The 21,824-nt window shown below is 47.5% G+C and overlaps 1 long non-coding RNA gene across 1 annotated transcript in view; it reads right to left on the reverse strand.

Annotated features, from left to right (window-relative positions):
- Positions 1–21,824, reverse strand: part of LOC138498672 (uncharacterized) — a 319,106-nt gene that overhangs the window by 10,572 nt on the left and 286,710 nt on the right. Inside the window, exons 4-5 of the long non-coding RNA XR_011278823.1 lie at positions 6,802–6,887; positions 6,646–6,708 (exon numbers count right to left, since the gene is read on the reverse strand). This is a non-coding gene — a long non-coding RNA (uncharacterized lncRNA). The remainder of the gene's footprint in view (positions 1–6,645; positions 6,709–6,801; positions 6,888–21,824) is intronic.

The raw sequence follows: 21,824 nt of genomic DNA on the forward strand, positions 1-21,824 counted from the left end.
GGGGTTAAAGGGAAGCTACACATTGCTTACAGGCCAGCTTCTTCTGGAGCAGTCGAGAGATACAACCGAACCATTGTGAGCATATTAAAAAAGTTTGTGGCAGATTCTGGGCCAAGTTGGGATATCCGATTACCTCTGATCCTAATGGCCATCAGATCTACCCCTTCATCTGCAACTAAAATGTCACCGTTTGAGCTGATAACTGGACGCAAGATGGTGCTTCCCCAGTATTTGCTCTACAGGACCCGAGAGCAGACATTGATAAATGCCTCCACAACTCATGAGTATGTGGAGAATTTAAGGAAACACCTTCAGCATGCTTTTGCCTATGCTCAGCGGACCTGAAAACTTCCAGGAAAGTATATGATGTGGGAGACCGGGTCTATCTATACAATTTCCAAAGGAACCAGGCCAAACAGCGAAAATATTTGGCTACATGGAAGGGACCGTTTGAAATTATAGACAAAATCTCCCCTGTAGCCTACAAGATCCGCATCCCCAAAGGCAGTTTGGCAGAGGGGGAAGATGAGTGGGTCCATATAAATCAGCTAAAATGTTGCCATACTAGGCACACTCTGCAACAACTGGAGGAATCCTCTGGAATCCCAGAGGGGGCCGCCCCAGATCAATTAAAGCTCCAACCCTAAAATATTCCACATACCAAAAATATAGTAACCTAATGTCAATATTTCCTGTTATATCTTGTTTTTTAAAAATAACACTGCAAAATGTATTCGGATGTATAAAATGTATATGTTCGCCACACCATTAATAGTGGTGGAAAAATTTCTAGGAATGTGTATTGCCGCTTTGTTTTATCATCCTAGGAGAGATGAAACCATAGACACCGACCAAGGAGGATGACCCGGAGACCGGGAGCAAAGATCCGAGGGGCCCGGGGTACCGCCCAATATTCCCATCAGGACAGGCGAGGAGAACCGATTGATCCAACCGGATGGAGGAAAAGATGCTGAACTGTGCGATCTGCGGAATTGGAAGAAGATGATGCGGACATCCCAGCGCGTGGATCAAAACATCCTTTGCACCGACTCCATCTCGACTCGAAATCAAAGTGCAGTCGGGCTGGGGGGGTTTGTTGGGTGTCCTGACCCACGTTTGGACTATTATGCTGCAACACTTGGTGCTGTGGGCTTAGGAAATCCAAGAGGGCGGAAAAGCCCACATTTGCGCCAGAATCCTGGAGAACCGCGCAGTTTTGCGCACAGCAAAATGGTCCCCTGACCTGCCACCCACCAGTACGAGCGTGATAGGCCAGGAGTGCCATGATTGAAATGTGTGCCAAAGGAAAAACAGCAGTTCCGGTGGCTAAAATAAAAAAATAAAAAACGCTTTGAAATCACCTTTGTTTCTCTGAAATGCAAGCTAAAAATGCCTATTTTAAACATTGCAAGATATTCAAAAATCTCAATGAACACCAGCAGACATCTGGCACAATGAAGTTTTGTGTGCATACAAAATCTGGAAAGATAAAGAGCCCAAAACAATGTTTATAACAAAACTGGCTGAGCTGTGGATGTCAGCAGCTTAACTGAAATTGGATTTAAAACCACTAAAATCGAAATGTTTAAATTAAATGAGTGACCTACTTTTGAGTGTCACATAGTTTGCAACTGTTAAATGTCATAGTTTTAAACTTAGAATCAGCATTCTAGCTGCATGTGTAAAAATTGTGAGTTTGATTTGAATGAAGAAAAACTGGAAACAAAAGTGACATTTAGCTGAAGCCTGGCTTAATGAAACTAGATTCTGCCTGACAACTACCCCCGACAGGAGAGGGAATTCAGCAGCTGTGTTCCCAGGCCTGGCTGCATCCTGCTGCCCCTGCCAAAATGAGATGACATCTCTCTGATTGAATTAGGGGAGTGGTACCTGCAGACTGCAGGAAATTGAACAAAGCCCTGTCCCGGACTCAGGCAAATGTTATATTGGGGGGGTCGTAAAATGGCTTCTTCTTGGGAGAAACTGGGAGGGGCACTGCATCTGTGAGCAAGCTGAGTTTGGGGGAAGTGGATAAACCAGAAATTCCACCATGTGCTTTGGAAAACCACACCCCTTTGGGGCCAGATCATAATTTTAAAAAGATGGATAATTCATAGTGCGGACTTGTAAAAATTATATAAATAACATCATCATTCTGATTTTTCTGTGCACATTTTAAGAGGTGTTAGGACCATGTGGTATGTTCTTGGGGATAGTAGCGGAAAAAAAGGTTGTTACTGCAAATTAATGCATGTTAAAAATCTGACACTTTATCATCTGAAACCCATATCCCTGGTGCACATTTGTGTAAAATCTGGAAAGGTTTAGAGGTCGTGATCTGGATGAAAAGGGCAGAATTCTGCCATAAGTGGACACCATATCTTACAAAGACAGGATTGGATGTTTTTTTGCTACAGAACATATGTTAACTGGACGCATAATATTAGAAAAATGGTACATAGATAAATATGTATTTGGATCAGAAATAGATTTGTGTGCAATTTGACAAGGGGAGGATCCTCTGACCATAAACCTACCTCATCACTCTGACTCACAACCCAGTTCCCCCAATCAAGGAAGAGAGGAGGAACTGGCCAATGATAAGTTGAGAGGGTTGGGCATGCAGAATTAGCCGACCCACCCACTTTCTAAACACATAAAAAGAGCCACTGGAAGCCAAATAGGACTTTTCTTTTTCACTTTCTGCGGAGCATTTTGACTTCAGACTTCACATCCAGAGATCCAGACTTCAAATCCATCAATCTCCAGAGACCAGAAATTAACTCCAGAATTTTTAGCAGAGAGGCCTGAATCTACAAGCTGAATCCTTTTCAGCAGGCCTCCAAATCATTTGCAAACTATTCAACAGCTGTTTCAATTTTTGCCAAGAACTTTTGACAGAACCAGAGACCAGACCACCGTGCCGTGCCGAGAACATTTGTCAGAACCAGAGATCTAGACTGCTGTGCAGTGCCACTAGCAGAGCTGACCCAGATCGCTGTGAGCAGAACCAGGCAGACCGTCCGTGGGGAGGGAACCGCAGTCCAATCCTGACCCGATCCGTGACGAAGTCGCATTCCTGTCCAAAATCTAGTGTGAGTACCCAGCTAGCACCGTGCCAAAACCCATCTCTTAGTTTAAAATAATCTAATCCAAACTAATTTAACCTATCTAGAACTGCCTCCTAGAATCGTGTCATTCTGTCATCTTTAAACCTGAAAACTGTCGTCTGTCATTCTGAGCTTTCAAATTTCAAATCCGAAAAACTACCTTTACTAAATCGGCCGTATCTCCGGAACCATTTGTGAAAGAAGCGAGATTTGGGATTCTAAGCTTTCCAACAAAACTAAAACCGACTTGCTACCCCTTATAGTGCCACCGTAATCACGCCCGATGCTCTCGGAAAATTTGCCGCGATTTGACATTTTGCTTCATTTTAGCCATGGGTAAAAATATTTGTCTTTGCTTCCATCCCTGAAATCTGTTTTCAACCTAATAACCATCCCTGAATCATTGATAGGGCTGGCCTGAACTGATTCAAAGTATCTATCACCTACCCTGAACCCCCTATAGGAAATTAAAAGCATTTTTCGCATATTTTTCACTTAATTGCAACCACATCAAAGTATATTGCCTGTGTTTAAAACTCCTACCTGTTTTCCTCTAAGCTTGCTAGGGGGGAACTGAATTATAGTGGATTGCATTCCTGAGAGCTGTGTGTTTTCCTTCCATCTCTTTACCTTGCATAGAGGGGGGGGGTGAATTGTCAAAGAAAAGTGATTACATTGTCTTTTGTTAAAGTCATATCAAGTATATTTTCTGTACTGCATTTTCATTCATCATTGCATTGTCCTTGAAGCCATAAAAGCATTCTCAGCTACTTTATCCTCTCTATATCACTTCTAAGCCATCAAAAAGAGTGTACCACTGTAACATTATCCATTGTTGATCACTATCATCCTCACAAGTGTGCTATCAAATATTAATTTACTATAAAAGTGTGATAGATATATATTGTTTAATTTTCAAATAAACCTTTTAAATTTGCAAACCAAACCTACTTCTTGGCTCAGCGGGGTCAGGGGGATTCTGAGAGAGGGATGTTATATAAGGGTTGTCATCCAGAGTAAACGAACTGGACATAAAAATACATCAATAAGGGCTTCCATCAGCATCCCAGACTAGGCGTTGACTTAGCTGTAGTGTTGAATTGAAGTCGCTTACAATGCAGGGTTGAAAAATGCCTTACTTAAACCTAAATCTAAGATTGGAGCAAGTCTTGACCATGAAATGAAAAATAAGGCAGTCCTAGTGGTGTTGTGTCAAAATAAAAGGGCCTGTACTAAGAAAAACCTATTGCCAATTCCTTACAACTAAATTACAGAAATTGTGTGTGACAGAATATCAATAAAGAAATAAGTGCTCTCAAATCATCAGTCAGGATGTGATTGCCAGGGGTCTACCTTCCCCATGTTTTTGGCATGGGACAAGGTGGGCCTTCGGAGCACAGCACACAGTCGAACATTCCCAGCAGGAGCCGACAATTCCGTTCCAACTATCAGGTTCTTCGATGGTAAAGTCTCTTTTCTATAAAAAGTCTCTTGCCTTCGAGGCCTGATGTATCCAATAAACAAACACAAACAGAAAGTTATTTTCCATAGTACATATTGGCTGATGGATTCATCCCGGGCTCCACCTCTTATGGGCGCCGCCCCCTCACATCTCATATTCACCAATCAATTGTACAGTACCTTTCTCAATGAACTTTGGATGATGACTTCTCACCCTTGGATCTCCCTCCACCAGGCTGCAACCCACTTGACATTCACCTCCCTCTTTCAGGTTCACTGTGGCTTTTCTTGAACTTTGGGTGATGGCTTCTCACCCCTGCATTTCCCTCGACCGGGCTCGGACCCACTTAACATTCACCTCCCTCCTTTGGGTTCACTGTGGATTTTCTCAATTTCCTTTTAATTTTTCTGATTGCGGGATTCACTTCCTTTGCTTTCTCTTGGTACGGGATCCACTTCCCTTGCTTCCACATTCATCTGTCTGGCAAAGACTTTAGATGGTACAGATGATTTTACGAGACTCCTGTATGACCACTTTGACCTCTTCTCGCCTTCTTCCAAGGTCTTCTGGTTTTAGTAGTTTCATCAGCAGGGTATTCACTAGAATTCCTTGACTGAACACCCACGTGGTGCTTGAATATATCAGGCTGACTTTCCCCATCTTTCATTATTAATGTCTTTTGCTTTTCAAAGTACAATTTAGCCGTTGGCTACTTTTCGTTTAAAACAGTTTGGTTTCTTATCGATTTTCCCCTCAACTCACCAACTGTGATGAACCACTTGCCTTTCTTTATCCTTGGAGTCAAGCTTGATACCACTGAGACCAACGTCTTTCCCCAGTTTGGTTATCAGCAGAGAAGGGTCTTGCGCACCGTAAATATCTGCTGCAACAAATGCTGGCTTTTGTTTGTGGTTTTATGTTTCCATTTGCAGAGGTTTCACAGGCCTGGCTCGGAAAGGGCAAGGTCACTTCTCTCCTTGTCAGACCATCGGTCTGCGCCGTCTTCCTCCTCCTCTTGAACTGCCATGCTGAGTTGACTCTCACATTGTGCGGTCTTCCTTGCTCGTACTGTGCTCCACCTTTTATCCCTGTGCGGAAGGTAAGGGGCCATCTGGTGTATGTAATTCTGCTCAATTACCTGACTTTGCCTGACCCTTGTATTGGGACATGTCAGGTAAGCAGCTCTGGTGTTAGTTTGTTGTCTTTTGTGTTGTGTGAAAGTCTTTGTGTCGGTAAGGGGGGCGGGGCAGTGGTTTTGAATGTCCTACAGAAAAGGATGGGGAAAAGGTGTTGAAGGAAGGGGATACTGCGCCTCACCCGCCGGTTTCCCACTCCTACTCCCCGAGGACCCCCCCATCCAGGTGATCCTCCCTCACTAGTCCAGCCCCAGAAACTCGATCCAATAGCGATGGCCATGTCTTGGCCACCTCGATGACAGATCCCCGGGGTTTAGCCAGGGTGACACCTTCAGGTTTGTCACATTACCCATCTTCATTCATTCTCCCTCTCATTCCCCATTACTAAAACACTTTACTGAGTGGCATCTTCTAGCAAAACAACCTCGCACTCTGTCCACCACAGTCCTAACAGACCAGACACATGGATACAGTGTTCCACTCCTTGGGCCTTGCCAATGTCCCAGTGTCACGACCACACATCCTGGGTCATGTACACAGATACCCCGGATGGTGGGTGCCATCGGACCATGCCGAGGAATGACTCATTTGTGTCCCTTTGAAACACACAGACACAGGGGGCCAGGCTGAACTTTGTCTTGGCGTCTTTGGCACCAGACTCATGTGGGGAATTGACAATGGGATTGCAATATTCCATTAGACCACTTATTTTCCAGGCCTCTTATTTGCGAGGTGCTGGGTTTGGCCTTCTTGGCCCAGCTTCATGTGCCAGGGACTAGGTGTGGCTGGGCGTGGCAGACAGAACAGGCTAATGGGCGTGGCCAAGGAGCTCAGTTATATAAACCGCCCCCATCCTCGGAGCAAGTGCTTCACGTTAACTTGCATTCAAAAGCATCGTGACGCTTACCGACGCATGGACCTGCAGAGAAATACTCACCCTGGAATCCGACCCTCCGCTCTGTCATCTCTGCACGGCATCCTTCTTCCGCGAGTCTGGTCGCTGCAACGGAAGAAGACAAGACAAGGTTAACGCATCGCAACAGGGAGTGTGCCGCATTTAAGAGCACATGCGCAAGGCTACAATACAACTCACCTGTTACCTGCAACCGTGGATCCAGTTCTTCATCGCTCCGGTTACAGCATCCGTGCCGACCAGCTCCTGGGCCCCATTACCATTACCTACACAGGGAAAAGAGCAAGAACAGGATTACAGAAGGTACGGACAATAACACACAGAAACAGACACTTGTTGAGGAACGAAGTAAATGAAAGATCACGGAAGACGCACAATACAAAGACGAGCAAGGAAAGGCTGAAAACCAACACGCAAAAGAATTCAGACAAGAACAAGAACATTACTTATCAAAAGAGCCGGGTAGTCGCAGCATGACTGGACTACTGGCTGCAAGGGACCAGTGAAGGAACTCGGTCCTTGTCAATTAAGCACCCCTGCCAGAAGTAGCAGGACGGTGTGCCCACAGACTTTACTGAAAGGTGAGTCAACTGGGACAGTGCACCTATCGGGAGTACAATCCTGGGGGAGGGATGAAAGGAGCACAAGGCCACAGCTAGCATCACTCAGCACTCCCCTTTGTATTCACACAGGTGCATGACCCTGAGAAACTCCTACCGCGGTCACTGGTATCCACGGCAAGCACATCCCTAGGACGCATTTCACCCTTGAAGGGCTACAACAGTGCCCCCAACGCCCCTGCAGAGACAAGGTAAGCGTAACACCCAGCCAATGTCCCAGCAGCTGGTGGAGAACGTTTCGGTGCATCAGGGGGACAGGAAGTACTCAGACCGGGTCACATCTATCAGCAGTGACCTGGGGAGTCAGTGGGGTCTGCCTCTGGCAGGGGGTGAGCCCAGCAGTATTAATGTGGCAGCCCCCTTCCTCTAACCCGGAGCACTGCGTATGTCTGAAGCAGCAGAGGCAGCGGAAGTGGCATGGGCCCTCCTAGCGCTCAGCATGGGCCTGCAGCGTTGAAGGTATGTCTCTCCCCATTCCAGCGGGGCAATCCAAACAATTGATCCAAGGAACAGTGGTGAACACCAGCGTGGCACCCCTTATTGCAACAGGGTACAAGTGCTGCACCCAAGAATTAATAATGAATTATTTTTAAAGTGGCACTGAGTGGCCCACCGGCTTGATCCTCCATTATGAGGGTTTTGGAAATCTGTAACTGTCCTAACGGCACTTTGCACGCACTGTGCTCAGGGTTCCTTTTGGTTGTTTGACGTTTCTCTGGTGCAGCTAATGTGCCAGAAGATCCTCAACTTTTTTTTGTTCACTTCCTCTGCCTTGGAGTTTAAAGAGTACTGGGAACAGTGCCACCTTTACTTGTAGGGTTAAACTGTGACAAAATGCCCTCTTCCAGGTGTACTCTTCTGTTTCTTCTTTTGCATTATAGGAAAAAAGAAAACGTGGATTTTGCAGGAAATTGGGCTTTGGCAAATAAACCCACTTTCCACATATTTTCACTCGCCTCAGCTTTTTTGACATTTTTGCAAGAAATCGAATGATGGGAGATCAACCTTGGAAAATGCTTGGGCATAATCTGCACAAATTTTCCTATGCTCACTGCACAACAAACACATAGTCACGTGTACTCTGGGAGGACACAGACTACAGGAGCAGTCCTCCTGTCATGTTCAGTTAGGAATGTGACAGCCAGGACTACATGAAAGCCGCAAGAGGAGAAAGGGCAACACCTTCCTCCTGCCATGACCAGCCTAATTAAATATCAAAGGCTCCATGGATCCACCCTATCCTTTGTCCACCTGCTGGTGGCTGCAGATACTGTTGAGAGTTAAATGAAGCCGGCCTGCGGGTGTTCTGATCTCAGGACTGTCAATGGACAGGATATCTAACACCCTTTAAAAAAAAAAAAATGTTTGCTTTATTACATTTTTCAAATCAGTAACAATAACAGTGGAACATTACTGCTAAACCTTTTACGCTCAGCTGATTCCCACGGGGGCGTCGATCTGGACTGGCCCGCTGTTGCTTCCACCAGAGTAACACATAGAGCCGAGATGACAGTCTGGACGGACCCACTTAGCTTTGTTTGTTGGACTCGTAGGAATATCTTTCTGCAATCGAGAAAGGGAATTAACCTCCCGTAATCTGAGCGTTAACCCGCCTTCCCACTCCCCTTGTCTGCCCACAGAACACTCCTGAAGTTCCCTCTTAATCTCACCTGAAGATTTGGAAAGATGAGCTCTCCATCCTGCGTCGAGCGCAGGGGCGCGTAGACGACCAGTTATTTCACTGGCGTGGAGGAATTGGTGAGTTCCAGTATTGACTCTAAGTCCAATTGTTCGTAAGAGTCCAAAAGTCTGATCTTCTCTCTGCCAGATTCCTTGCAGGTTGCGGATTTAAACCACCAGAAGAGTTCCAAGTGGCAATTGTGGTTCTCCCCTTTGGGGCTGGGGTACAGCGATGATGCAGAATTAACTGCGCCGACCCGAAATGAGGTGAGTACCCCCCTGTGGCAAATCGGGTAAGTCTTTGGGGTTAGGTTGTATTGTCCTTGTTTTTTCCCCTTAGGGGCCGGGGTGCGGCGGTGATGCGGTATTGACTGCGCCGAACCGAGATAAGGTGAGTACCCCCCTGTGGTAATCAGGTAAGTCTTTGGGGGTGATTTGTATTGTCCTTGTTTTTCCCCTTAGGGGCCGGGGTGCGGCAGTGATGCAGAATTGACTACGCCGACCCGAGATGAGGTGAGTACCCCCCTATGGTAAATCAGGTAAGTCTTTGGGGGTGGTTTGTATTGCCCTTGCTCACCTATCTGTTCTTGTCTCCCCCAGGTGTTGAAGAATGGCCTGGAGATGCTGGATTTGCGATGGAGTAAAGGAATGCAGCCTCGGTTGGTGAGTTCAGCGCGGCTCTGCGAGGTGCGTGGCAATGCACCTTAGAAGGCCTCTCTCTTCCAGATCGACGATGTGCTGGATCAAGGATTCAGGTAAGGGTTTTGTTCTGACCTCTTCTCCTTCTCCTTTTCTTGTTTCAGGTGTTCCAGGACTGAAGCGGGCGTGGCTGAAGAATGGAGCTGCTGAAGACACGGTGAGCATTACGCTGCAGCAAGCAGAATAACGCGAAGCACGTGTGGCTGTCCGGGTGTGGCTTAAATAGCCTTGGAGGAAGTCCCAGGTAAGTATTCTTCCACAGCCCCACCCGAGAGGAAAGGAGTCCCTGAGGTAAAGTAGTCCCTTTAAGCCTCATTTGGCTTGTGGCTTCGTGCAGCATGGTCTGCATCAGGTAGGTATGCAGCATGGTCTGCAACAGGTAAGATTTCTGTAATGAGCCTGGCGCCCATGGTGCCAGGACTGACTTTATTCTTATGAGCCTGGCGCCACAGGCGCCAGGACTGTAGCCAAAGAGCCCCTAACTGGGGTTTTTGGGCATGCTTCAAGTGGCATGATGCCTGCTTCTGGGGTTGCTGAGCCTGGTCTGGCTTTCCGGGGGCAGGCATCATGACAGCACTCCCCCTCAAGGCCCCTCCTAAAGCTGTTCTCCCTCTCGGCCTTGGTTTGTCTGGAAATTCTTGGTGGAACCTTTTCACTAATTGAGGTGCATGCACATGGTCACTAGGCTCCCAAGATCTTTCTTGTGGACCATACCCTTTCCAATCAATGAGATAGAAGAGTTTTGATCTCACCCTTTTAGAGTCCAAAATATTCTTGACTTCGAATTCGGGTTCCCCGTCTATGAGGATAGGTTCAGGTGGGGTGGTTAGTCTAGTTCCTGGTTGCACAGGCTTCAAAAGAGACACGTGAAAAACAGGATGAACACGCATATGACCAGGCAGGTCCAACTTGACGGCCACTGGGTTAATAATAGCCTTAATAGAATAAGGTCCCAAGTACCCGGGGTTAAAAGTCTGTGTTCCCTTGAGTGGTAAGTACTTGGTGGATAACCATACTTGGTCCCCTACTTGGTATTGCGGTGCTTCACTCCTGTGTTGATCAGCATCCTTCTTGTATTTATCCTTAGCCTTTTGTAAATGTGCAGTCGCTTCTTTAAAGGCTTGTGTGATAACAGCGTGGAGATGGTCCACCGCAGGCATCTCTAAATGCTGGGGAGAATCTAAGTCTGAGGTTCGAGGATGGTGACCATATATGGTAAAAAAAGGGCTTTGTTTAGTTCCTGAGTGTACAGAATTATTGTGTGCATACTCGGCGATCCAAAGAATGTCTTTCCAATCCTCCTCAGATTGATGTAGCATACAACGTAGGTATTGCTCAAGAGTCTGGTTGGTTCTCTCAGTTTGACCGTCGGTCTGGGGATGGTGGCTGGTTGAAAGCCTAACATCAATTTGTGCCAGCTGGCAGCACTTCCTCCAAAAATGTGAAATAAATTGACTTCCCCGGTCTGAAATTAACACGGAAGGAAAACCATGTAGACGGACAACATTTTCAAGGAACTCCTTGGCCAGGATTGAAGCTGAAGGTATTCCTTTTAAAGGAATGAAATGGGCCATTTTAGAAAAAAGATCTACAATAACTAGAATGGTGTTATAACCTTTGCACGGGGGTAAATCCGTGATAAAGTCTAATGACAAGGTATGCCAAGGAGTAGGTGGTATGTCTAACGGTTGTAATAATCCAGCGTGTTTTTTATTTTCCCCTTTATTTTGAGCGCAAATGCCACAAGACATGACAAACAACTTGACATCTTTTCACCAGGTGGGCCACCAAAACTGTTTCTTGATTTTGGCTTCAGTTTTAGCAATGCCAGGATGTCCTTCCATCAAGGTGTCGTGGTAATGAGAAATGACAAGTTTCTGTAGTTCCTCTAGTGGCAAAAATAGCCGGCCTTGGTAATAAGGTAGATTGTTGGTGACAGAATACTGTGGGCCTTTCCTTGCCCAGCCCTGTAAGGCATCGGAATCAAAGAGTTGATGGACCTTTTCTTGAATGTCCTCCAGAGAGTGCATGGATGTCAGACCAAGGATCCTCTGTTCAGGAATTATGGGTACAGGTTCTGAAACTCTTTCTGTTTCTCCCATTCCTATTCGGGACAGGGCGTCAGCTTTTCCATTTTTACAACCTGGTCGATAGGTTATTACAAAATCAAACTCGGCGAAAAACAATGCCCAACGGAGTTGGCGTGAAGATTGGGCCTTGGCTACCTTTAGGTATTGTAAGTTGCGGTGATCAGTGATGACCGTAATGGTATGCCTGGCGTCCAGCAGATAGTGCCGCCAAGCCTTGAAGGTGGACTTGATGGCCAACAGTTCCTTGTCGGTTATAGCATAATTTAATTCGGGAGCCGAAAACTTTCTTGACCAAAACGCCACTGGGTGCAGCTGGTTAGTTTCGGGATCCTTTTGAGAGAGCACTGCTCACATAGCTGAACTGGATGCATCTGTTTCCACTATGTAGGGAAGCTCTGGGCGCGGGTGTCGTAATACAGGAGCGGACGTGAATTTCTTTTTTAACTCTTGGAAGGCGTTCTCGGCTTCTTCTGTCCATGTAAAGCGTTTATTCTTTCGCAATAGTGTTGTAATGGGATGTACAATGTGTGAGAAGTCCGGGATAAACCTACAGTAGAAATTGGCAAAGCCGACCATGCTTTGCACTCCTTTGACTGAGCTTGGCGAAGGCCAATTAAGAATTGCGTCCACCTTCCGTGTATCCATCCGGATTCCTTTCGGGGTTAGAATAAATCCAAGAAACTCTACTTCCGTAGTGTGAAAGATGCACTTTCCCAGTTTAGCGTATAACTTATACTGGCGTAACTTTTCTAGGACTGCTCGACGTGCTTTACATGATCGGATTCTGATAGGGAGTATACTGAGATATCGTCGATGTAAACGACTACACAAACATCGATGAGCTCTCGGAAGACATTGTTCATGAAGAACTGGAAGGCTGCTGGTGCGTTACACAGTCCGAAAGGCATCACCTGCTACTCAAATAATCCGTACTTGGTGCGAAAAGCAGTCTTCCATTCGTCACCCTCTTTGACGCGTACCAGATGATATGCCCCCCGAAGGTCTAGTATTGTGTATATACAAGCGTTCTTTAGCTGGTCTAGTAGTTCAGGGATCAAAGGCAATGGGTACTGATTCTTGATAGTTATCTGATTCAGCGCGCAGTAGCCAATGCATGTCCTAAGGTCGCCTTCCTTTTTTGGCATGAAGAACAAAGCGGAAGATGCAGGGGACTTGGACGGGCGGATGCAGCCATTAGCAAGATACTGGTCTAGGTACTGGCGCAAGTGGAGATTTTCAGGTTCCGTGAGGGCATAGATTCTGCTGCAAGGTGGTTGTGCTCCTGGTATGAGATCTATTTGACAATCATACAATCTGTGCGGCGGTAAGGTGTTTGCCTGCTCCTTTTGAAAGACATCCTGAAAGTCTTGGTATTCAGCAGGTAATTGTATGGCAGCTGGGATTATTGGGGCCAGTACTGAATTTAGAGTTCTCTTTGGGTAAAACGTGTTAGCACATTCTGGGAAGGTTAGTCTCTTCTCTCCCCAATCAACACAGGGATTGTGTTTTTCCAACCAAGGGATTCCCAGTATCAGTTGAAACTGTGGAGCCTTGATTAAATCAAACACCATAACCTCTCGGTGTCCATCCTGACCCAGCAATGTCATCTCTGCAGTGGAATGAGTTACGGGCCCAGAGGCAATTTCAGTTCCATCAACAGTGGTGACGACATCGGTAGTGGTCTTTCGGGTGAGAGGTAGATTCATCCTGGAAGCCAATCCGTAGTCCAAATAGTTTCCTATGGCTCCACTATCTACGTACGCCTTTACCGCGTGCATGCGTGATGGCTGCTCTGGATCTATAAGGACCATGGGTATGGTGAAATGCGAGGTCAGAGTGTCCTTCTTTAAGCTCGGCAAGCTGACCTCTACGCTTGCCGGGCGTGATCGTTTCCCGAGTCAGGTTTCAAGTGGTTTTCGTCTGCTGCTCCTATAGTTTTCTTTGGTGGTTTTACAGGGCAGTTCCGAAGGAAATGACCAGTAGCTCCGCAATATAAACATAATTGCTGTTGCCGTCTTCTTTCCCTTTCCTTCTGGGTTAAGGGTCCTCCTACCCCCCCGATTTGCATGGGTTCTGAGGCATCTACCCCCTTCGAGGGTACGTAGGTTTTAACCAAGACCTTGTTTTCAAACTTGGTTCGATCAGCCTTTCTGGTTTGAAGTCTGTGATCTAACTGGACCACAAAATCTATATATTCAGCAGAGTCTAAAGGCGGGTTCACGACTTGGGCTAAAACATCCTTGAGTTCTCCCCGAAGCCCTCGATGGAATAATGTAATTCGCTTGGCTTCAGGCCATTCGGTTTCCACAACTAATCTATTGAAAGTTGCAATGTAAGATAAAAGATCCTGATTACCTTGCCATAAGGATAAAAGTTCGTTATCCAAAGCCTGTCCTTGGGAATGTCGGGCAAACAGTCTTTCCATGCTAGTTCGAAAACCTTGGAAATCTCGAAGAATCGGGTCATCCTGATTTACTAGCGGAATGAACCAGTCCACTGCACTGCCGCTGAGATATGACAGTACAAAAGCTACCTTGGCTTGATAGTTTGGGAAAGCTCCAGGTCTACATAAAAAGTGGAAGCGACATTGATTCATGAATATAGCAAACCTTTTAGGGTCTCCGGCAAAGCTTTCAGGCGGAGCCAAGGGAACGGCTCCAGGAAGGTTTATCTGCACAGGGTTACTCGGTGGCACCGGAGCTGGGCTGGCCCCGAGTCCAGGTAGAGGTGTTTGTCCAGCCTGGTTTTGTAATAGCTGTCTGGCCAAATCATCTGTTCGTTCTTTTGACACTATCAATTCCCTCCTGAGGGCATTGGTTTCCTGGCGGGCGGAATGCACTTTGGCCCTTAGTTCCCCTAATAATTGGGCCAACTGATCGGTTTCCGAGGTCTCCATAACGCCCAGGTGGGTATTTGTGGGTAGGCTTCGCGTTCTGTTACGCTCACCTGATTCCCACGGGGGCGTCGATCTGGAATGGCCCGCTGTTGCTTCCACCAGAGTAACACGTAGAGCCGAGATGACAGACTGGACAGACCCACTTAGCTTCGTTTGTTGGACTCGTACGAATATCTTTCTGCAATGGAAAAAGGGAATTAACCTCCCGTAATCTGAGCGTTAACCCGCCTTCCCACTCCCCTTGTCTGCCCACAGAACACTCCTGAAGTTCCCTCTTAATCTCACCTGAAGATTTGGAAAGATGAGCTCTCCATCTTGCGTCGAGCGCAGGGGCGCGTAGACGACCAGTTACTTCACTGGCGTGGAGGAATTGGTGAGTTCCAGTATTGAATCTAAGTCCAATTGTTCGTAAGAGTTCAAAAGTCTGATCTTCACTCTGCCATATTCCTTGCAGGTCGCGGATTTAAACCACCAGAAGAGTTCCAAGTGGCAATTGGTAAGATCCTGGTAAGTCTATTGTGGTTCTCCCCTTTGGGGCCGGGGTACAGCGATGATGCAGAATTCACTGCACCGACCCGAAATGAGGCGAGTACCCCCCTGTGGTAAACCAGGTAAGTCTTTGGGGTTAGGGTGTATTGTCCTTGTTTTTTCCCCTTAGGGGCCGGGGTGCGGCGGTGATGCAGTATTGACTGCGCTGACCCGAGATAAGGTGAGTACCCCCTGTGGTAATCAGGTAAGTCTTTGGGGGTGATTTGTATTGTCCTTGTTTTTTCCCCTTAGGGGCCGGGGTGCGGCAGTGATGCAGAATTGACTACGCCGACCCGAGATGAGGAGAGTACCCCCCTATGGTAAATCAGGTAAGTCTTTGGAGGTGGTTTGTATTGCCCTTGCTCACCTATCTGTTCTTGTCTCCCCCAGGTGTTGAAGAATGGCCTGGAGATGCTGGATTCGCGATGGAGTAAAGGAATGCAGCCTCGGTTGGTGAGTTCAGCGCGGCTCTGTGAGGTGCGTGGCAATGCACCTGAGAAGGCCTCTCTCTTCCAGATCGACGATGTGCTGGATCAAGGATTCAGGTAAGGGTTTTGTTCTGACCTCTTCTCCTTCTCCTTTTCTTGTTTCAGGTGTTCCAGGGCTGAAGCGGGCGCGGCTGGAAACTGGAGCTGCTGAAGACACGGTGAGCGTTACACTGCAACAAGCAGAATAACGCGAAGCATGTGTGGCTGTCCAGGTGTGGCTTAAATAGCCTTGGAAGAAGTCCCAGGTAAGTATTCTTCCACAGCCCCACCCGAGAGGAAAGGAGTCCCTGAGGTAAAGTAGTCCCTTTAAGCCTCATTTGGCTTGTGGCTTCGTGCAGCATGGTCTGCATCAGGTAGGTATGCAGCATGGTCTGCAACAGTTAAGATTTCTGTAATGAGCCTGGCGCCCATGGTGCCAGGACTGACTTTATTCTTATGAGCCTGGCGCCACAGGCGCCAGGACTGTAGCCAAAGAGCCCCTAACTGGGGTTTTTGGGCATGCTTCAAGTGGCATGATGCCTGCTTCCGGGGTTGCTGGGCCTGGTCTGGCTTTCCGGGGGCAGGCATCGTGACAGCACCATTCTAGACAAGAAATTGACCAACATTCCCTGCTCCCCCCTCCCTCCAATGTCCGTTCTTTAATGTTAACCAACCTTTTCTCCCCCCTGCAATCCTTGAAGGGCATATTCTTCAGCAGAATACATCAAACAAGTAACCATTTGGTTGTGTTTTGGTAGAGTTTTTAAAGCAGTGAAAACAATGTCTTTGGCCGCCTCATGGGAGGCTTCCCCCCTATTGCGAAGTTGTAGATTTTGGTGGAGACCACACTGAGGTTGGGAAGAGTCCCCTCATCACTGCTCCTCTACAGCCAAGTGGCCTCTGAGTCAAAGGAGAAAACATTAGCTTCCTTTACACTCCCCGAGGTATCTGGTCATAGATTCAGCCCATAGAGCCTCATGTGGTGCTGCCTTCCCATGTAGTGCAGCAGTTATCCTTTAAATAATACATATATTTATAGCAACGTTGATCCATTCTTTCTTTCCCAGTGTATTGGTGCCTTTCCATTTCGTTACAAGGCAGGCACGTGCTGCAAGCAGCAGGGGCGCTGCCACCCCCTTCAGCCTACTGAGTTCTCCCTCAACTTCCTCCATACAAAACAGTATCAGCAACAGCGTTTTAGTACGGTGGATTCCATCTATGTCTTTAATCCAACCCATCACCTCGTCCCCGTACACCCGAATGCAAGGACAACCCCACCACATGTGCCAATAGTCGGCCCTCTCCCCACACAAATGCCAGCACATGGGGCTTGCCGACTGAAACATCCTCGAGAGCCTGACCGGGTAATATTGCCATCTACGGAGAATCTTAATGGCGTGTAGCTTATACTGACTTGAAACTCATTTCAGACCCCTTACATAACCTCCCCAGAGATCAGGGTTTATCTCACTTCCCAATTCTCCTTCCCACCTTCTCCTCAAGTTCTCAGTCGATCCCTTTGCCGCATTCACCAGCGCAATATACATAGCTGGGATCAGGCCCCTTGTTTCCCTCCTTTTATCTACTATTTGTTCAAGGGGGTGAGGTCCCTCAAGTATCTTCTCCTTCCATTTTTTACTCATGAGGGCTTCCTTTAGTTGAAGGTACTAAAAGACAGAGAGAGCACCTATGCCCAGTGCACCCTCAAGATCAGTGATTGTAAGAAAAGCACTGGCTTTCCAGAGCTGTCATAATCTCTCCAATCCCGCCTCAAACCATGCTTGGAATCTCTCTGGGTTTGGCATTGCCTCCCATACTCTTGTAGCCCAGATATGGCTCACGGGAGACGGCATGTGGTGATACCCTTCATATCCCCCCTCTCCCTCCAGAACTCCCACATGGTTTCCAAGATCGGGTGGTCCCTGATTTGGCACACTAGTGCGCCTCTCGGTGCCCACAACCAATCCGCCACATGGGCAGAAGCTAAATTGTTATTGTCTAGGTCAATCCACTGGAGTTCCTTCTGCATCCTTAGACTGGGTATAAGGACCCTTAGCTGGACCAATTGGTAGTATGTTTTCAAATTCGTGAGTCCCACCCCTCCCTTATCTTTAGGCAGTGTGGGGACATTGTGCACCACTCTCGCTTTCTTCCCCTGCCACAAAAACTTAAGCATCGCACCCTTCGTCTCCCGGAAAAAGGACTCACGGACGTGGATCGGAAGCATCTGGAATGGTAGGGAAACCATCTTCAGGGCATTTAAACTCCCAAACCATGACACAGTCAGTTGTCCCCATTTGTCAAGATCAGATCGGAAGCCTCTGACAAGAGAGGGGAAGTTTGCTTCAAACAGAGCCCTCAGCTCCCTTGTAAGATTGATCCCCAGGTATCTCAATGTGTCCTACTGAACCATTAGTCCCAAGGGGCAAACCTGTTCCCATCCTCCTGCCTAGCCACCTTCAACGGAAATAGGACAGACTTGGACCTGTTAACCTTTAGGCTTGATAATTCCCCATATTGTTCGATCAACTGTATTGCCCTCTGTAACTACGTTAAGTTGGTTCCTTAGGTGCAACAGTACGTCATCCGCATTCAGTGCCAATTTATATTCTACTCCTCTGACTTTTAGACCATCCTCGTGAGGGTCCCCCCTGATTTTCAGTGCAAGAGGTTCCAGGGAGAGGGCAAACAAAATCGACAAGAGGGGGCAACCCTGTCGGGTCCCCCTACTTAAATCAAACCATCGGAGGTGATCTCCATTAACCGCAATCAATGCCCAGGGAGAAGTATACACTACCATCATGCCCCTCCTAAACCTGGACCCTAGGCCCACCTTACCCAAAACTTTGTCTAAAAAGCCCCATTCCACCCTGTCAAATGCTTTCTCAGCGTCCACTGAAAGAAGGACAGGGCCAACTCCCGTCTCCCGTGACTCATGATCAAGTGCAAGTTTTTCCGCATCGTGTCCGCACTCTGCCGTCCCAATATGAAGCCTACTTGATCCGAATGTGTCAGCTGGGGCATGAATGTATCCAGTCTCGCTGACAACACCCGTGTATAGATCTTGGCGTATATGTTCAGAAGAGAGATGGGGCGTTAAGACCCACATCTTTTGGGGATTCTACCCCCCTTATGAATCACTTTTATCAACACCCGGGAGAATGATTCTGGGGCTTCCCCCGTCTCCAGAATGTCATTGAAGAGTTCCACCATGAAGGGGGGGAGAGGGGAGATAAATGACCTATGAAAGCCTTCTCTGTACCCGTCTTCCCCCGGGGCCTTACCTAGCGGGAGCCTCAGCACCGCCTGCTTGATTTCATCTACCGTTATGGGGGCTTCCAGTATTGTCGCTTCCTCTCGGGACAATGTAGGCATATGTGTTTTGGCTAAGTATGATGATATGTCTCCCCTCCCTGGGTTGGCCTCCGATTTGCATAGGGACTCATAAAATGTTGCAAACGCATCTTGAATCCCTACCTTCTCTGTGTCCCCCGCACCTCCCCTCTCATCTATGTCCGCCACCCATCCCACGGATCGCTGTCCCTGTAATCTGACGGACAACAGTGCATCCACCTTGTCTCCCTTCTCATAAAACCGTTGTTTGAGGAACTGTAATTCCTGTAATTATCTGGCCTTCATCAAGGAGTCTAAGTACTTCACTTTTCTTTCTCGCCTCGTGTACTCTATCCTCCCTCTCTTCAGTGGCATCCCTTGCCTTTCCGTTTAGGTGAAGAATCTCCTCTCTAATCCAGTTCTCAATTAGGATCCACTCTCTTTTTCTTCTCTAGCCCTCCCTCATCAGGATCCCCCTCCCTGTAGCCTTGCCTGCTTCCTAAACCGTCTTCCTCGGAACCTCCCCAGTATCATTAATTTTAAAATATTCCCCAATTTCTTCTGACATTTCCACATGGAACACTGGGTCCTTCCACAGCGACTTGTTATATTTCCATTTTGACCCCTTGTGCGGTAGACCGCCCCTATTTAGTTCCATCATTACCATATCATGACCCTAAGACCGGGAGACCTCCGTCCCTTCCGTTTTCTCCCATAGTACTCTTGAGACATATAGTAGTCGATTCTAGTGAAGGTACCATGTGGAGCCGGGTAGAAGGTATACACTTTCTCATTTGGGTGATGGTGCCGCCATTCATCCCTAAGCCCATAAACCCCCAACATTTCCAAGACCTCCACAGCCCCCCTCCCAGGAGAATCTGCTGTCCCCAATCCACCCCCCTGCCTGTCCATCTTAGTGTCAGCCCATATATCAGGATTATATGGCTGGAAGCTTCAAGCATCATTTTTAGGCAGTGTTTCCAAGAGGAACCTCAGGTGTTCCTGGTTGGGCAGTAAACTGTCGCAAACGTGAAACACGCTTTCTGTACCATGCCCACAATCAGAAGGGCCCGGCCTGCTACATCTGCCCAGACCTTGGTTACCCCCTTTTGCAGCCCCTTAGTGAGGAGAATCCCCACTCCCGCCTTCCTCAAAGGTCCGGAGCTTCAATAAGCCTGACCCATTCCACCAACCGGGACATCTCCTGTAGGAACATCACGTCTAATCCTGATCAATGTAGCTCCCTGGCCACTAACGACCGTTTCGTGGGCGAGTTCATCCCATTGACATGGAGCGTCCCCACTCTCAGATGGCCACCCCCAGGTGTTCCTAAGTTCGCAGCTATCTTTGAATCTCTGCACCCTTGTCGCTACTCCCCTTTCTGGGTGGCCTAGCCCCAAACTCTACCTCCTCACATCTACATGAACTTAGCTTTGAGAATACATACTTCTTTAACCCACCCCGCCCTCCCGCATCCCCTACCCTTTGCCTCTCGCTCCCCCAAAAGGGCATCCAACACCTCCCGGTCAGCATCTCCGGGTTGAAATCGGACCACCAGCTGGCACCATTTCCCTCACGTTCCAACATGGAATCACTCACATTTCTGCTGAGCCCCCCCTGTTGAAGCCATGTCCTTATAGAGTGTATCTGCACCAGTGAAACACATAGGTTCCTTTCATTCACTTATTCCACCCCTAACCCACATGGGCTCCCCCTGGGCCACCTTATCTACCTAGGACCCTTGCAAGACCTTCCCCTGCACAACCATCAATGTCCCCATTTACCAGGCATACATCAATTGTTCATGTCGGGTGAAGCGTTCAGATTCCTGTACTTCCTGGAGCCTGGCATGCACCTCCTTTTCGGCCCTTGAATACGCCACTGCTTGTCATCGTCCATCTTTCACCTTAATTTTTCTCATCTTCGGGTCCGCCCAGCAAGTCAGACATGGCTCTGCGGATGTCCCCCTCTGACCTGAGCCTATGTTTGTGACCATCCAGTTCAAAAGAAAGGGAGAATGGGAATCCCCATCTGTACTGGATTCCCTTGTCCTGAATCCACTTAATCAAGGATATACACATCCTCCTCCTCGTCAATATCAGAGAGGAAAGATCCTGGAGAATTGTCACTCTTGGCGAGCCCATGCTGATCAAGCCTTTTTGTTTTGCTTTCTCCAGGATTTTTGTCTTGCCACTGTAATTGTGGAAATGACCTAGGACAGATCTTGGCCCTCCTGGTCCCCCCACCCCCTGGCTGATGTATCCTATCAATTTGCTTTATCTACTGAATCGTCATCCAACACCAATTTTGTGACCTCGTGTAGCGTTCTTTTCAGGCCTTGTTCAAACTCGCCTTCCCTGTCCAGAATGCCAAACTGCCTCAGATTGTTACCGCCTCTCACGGTTTTCGGGATCGTCCATCTTTAAAGGGATAGTGCGATCAAAAATGTTATTGTCCCAAAAGATGGGCAATAATCAAAAATATTTGTAAAACACGTTTTTAAAGAAAGTTCCTACGTAAAATTTTTAGCAAATGAGGCTCAGAGTGTTTACATGGGGGTATCCATTTTGTGATTTCAAGCAACCTCCTTTGTGCATGTTAAGCTCTGCTCTGGCAGCACTAATCAAGCAATAAAAGACCCCTACTGGGATCTTTTGCTTGCTGCAGCCAGAGCAAAGCTTAACACAGAGAGGGGGCTGCCCTCACTTTCATTTCACGTTTTCTGTGCTCCCCAAGCCCAGGAAAGCATAGAAAACGTAAACTGAAAGGCAGAACATTTATAGATACTCCACCGGCTGTTGGCAGAGTTTTCATAATTGCTGCTACTTTCTTTTCTAGTTCCCTGTGCGTGGGAAACTAGAAAAGAAAGTCACAATAATTATGAATACTC

The sequence above is a fragment of the Ambystoma mexicanum genome, chromosome 5q (genome assembly GCF_040938575.1).
Source record: "Ambystoma mexicanum isolate Mex_15411 chromosome 5q, UKY_AmexF1_1, whole genome shotgun sequence".
NCBI classification, from domain to species: Eukaryota; Metazoa; Chordata; class Amphibia; order Caudata; family Ambystomatidae; genus Ambystoma; species Ambystoma mexicanum.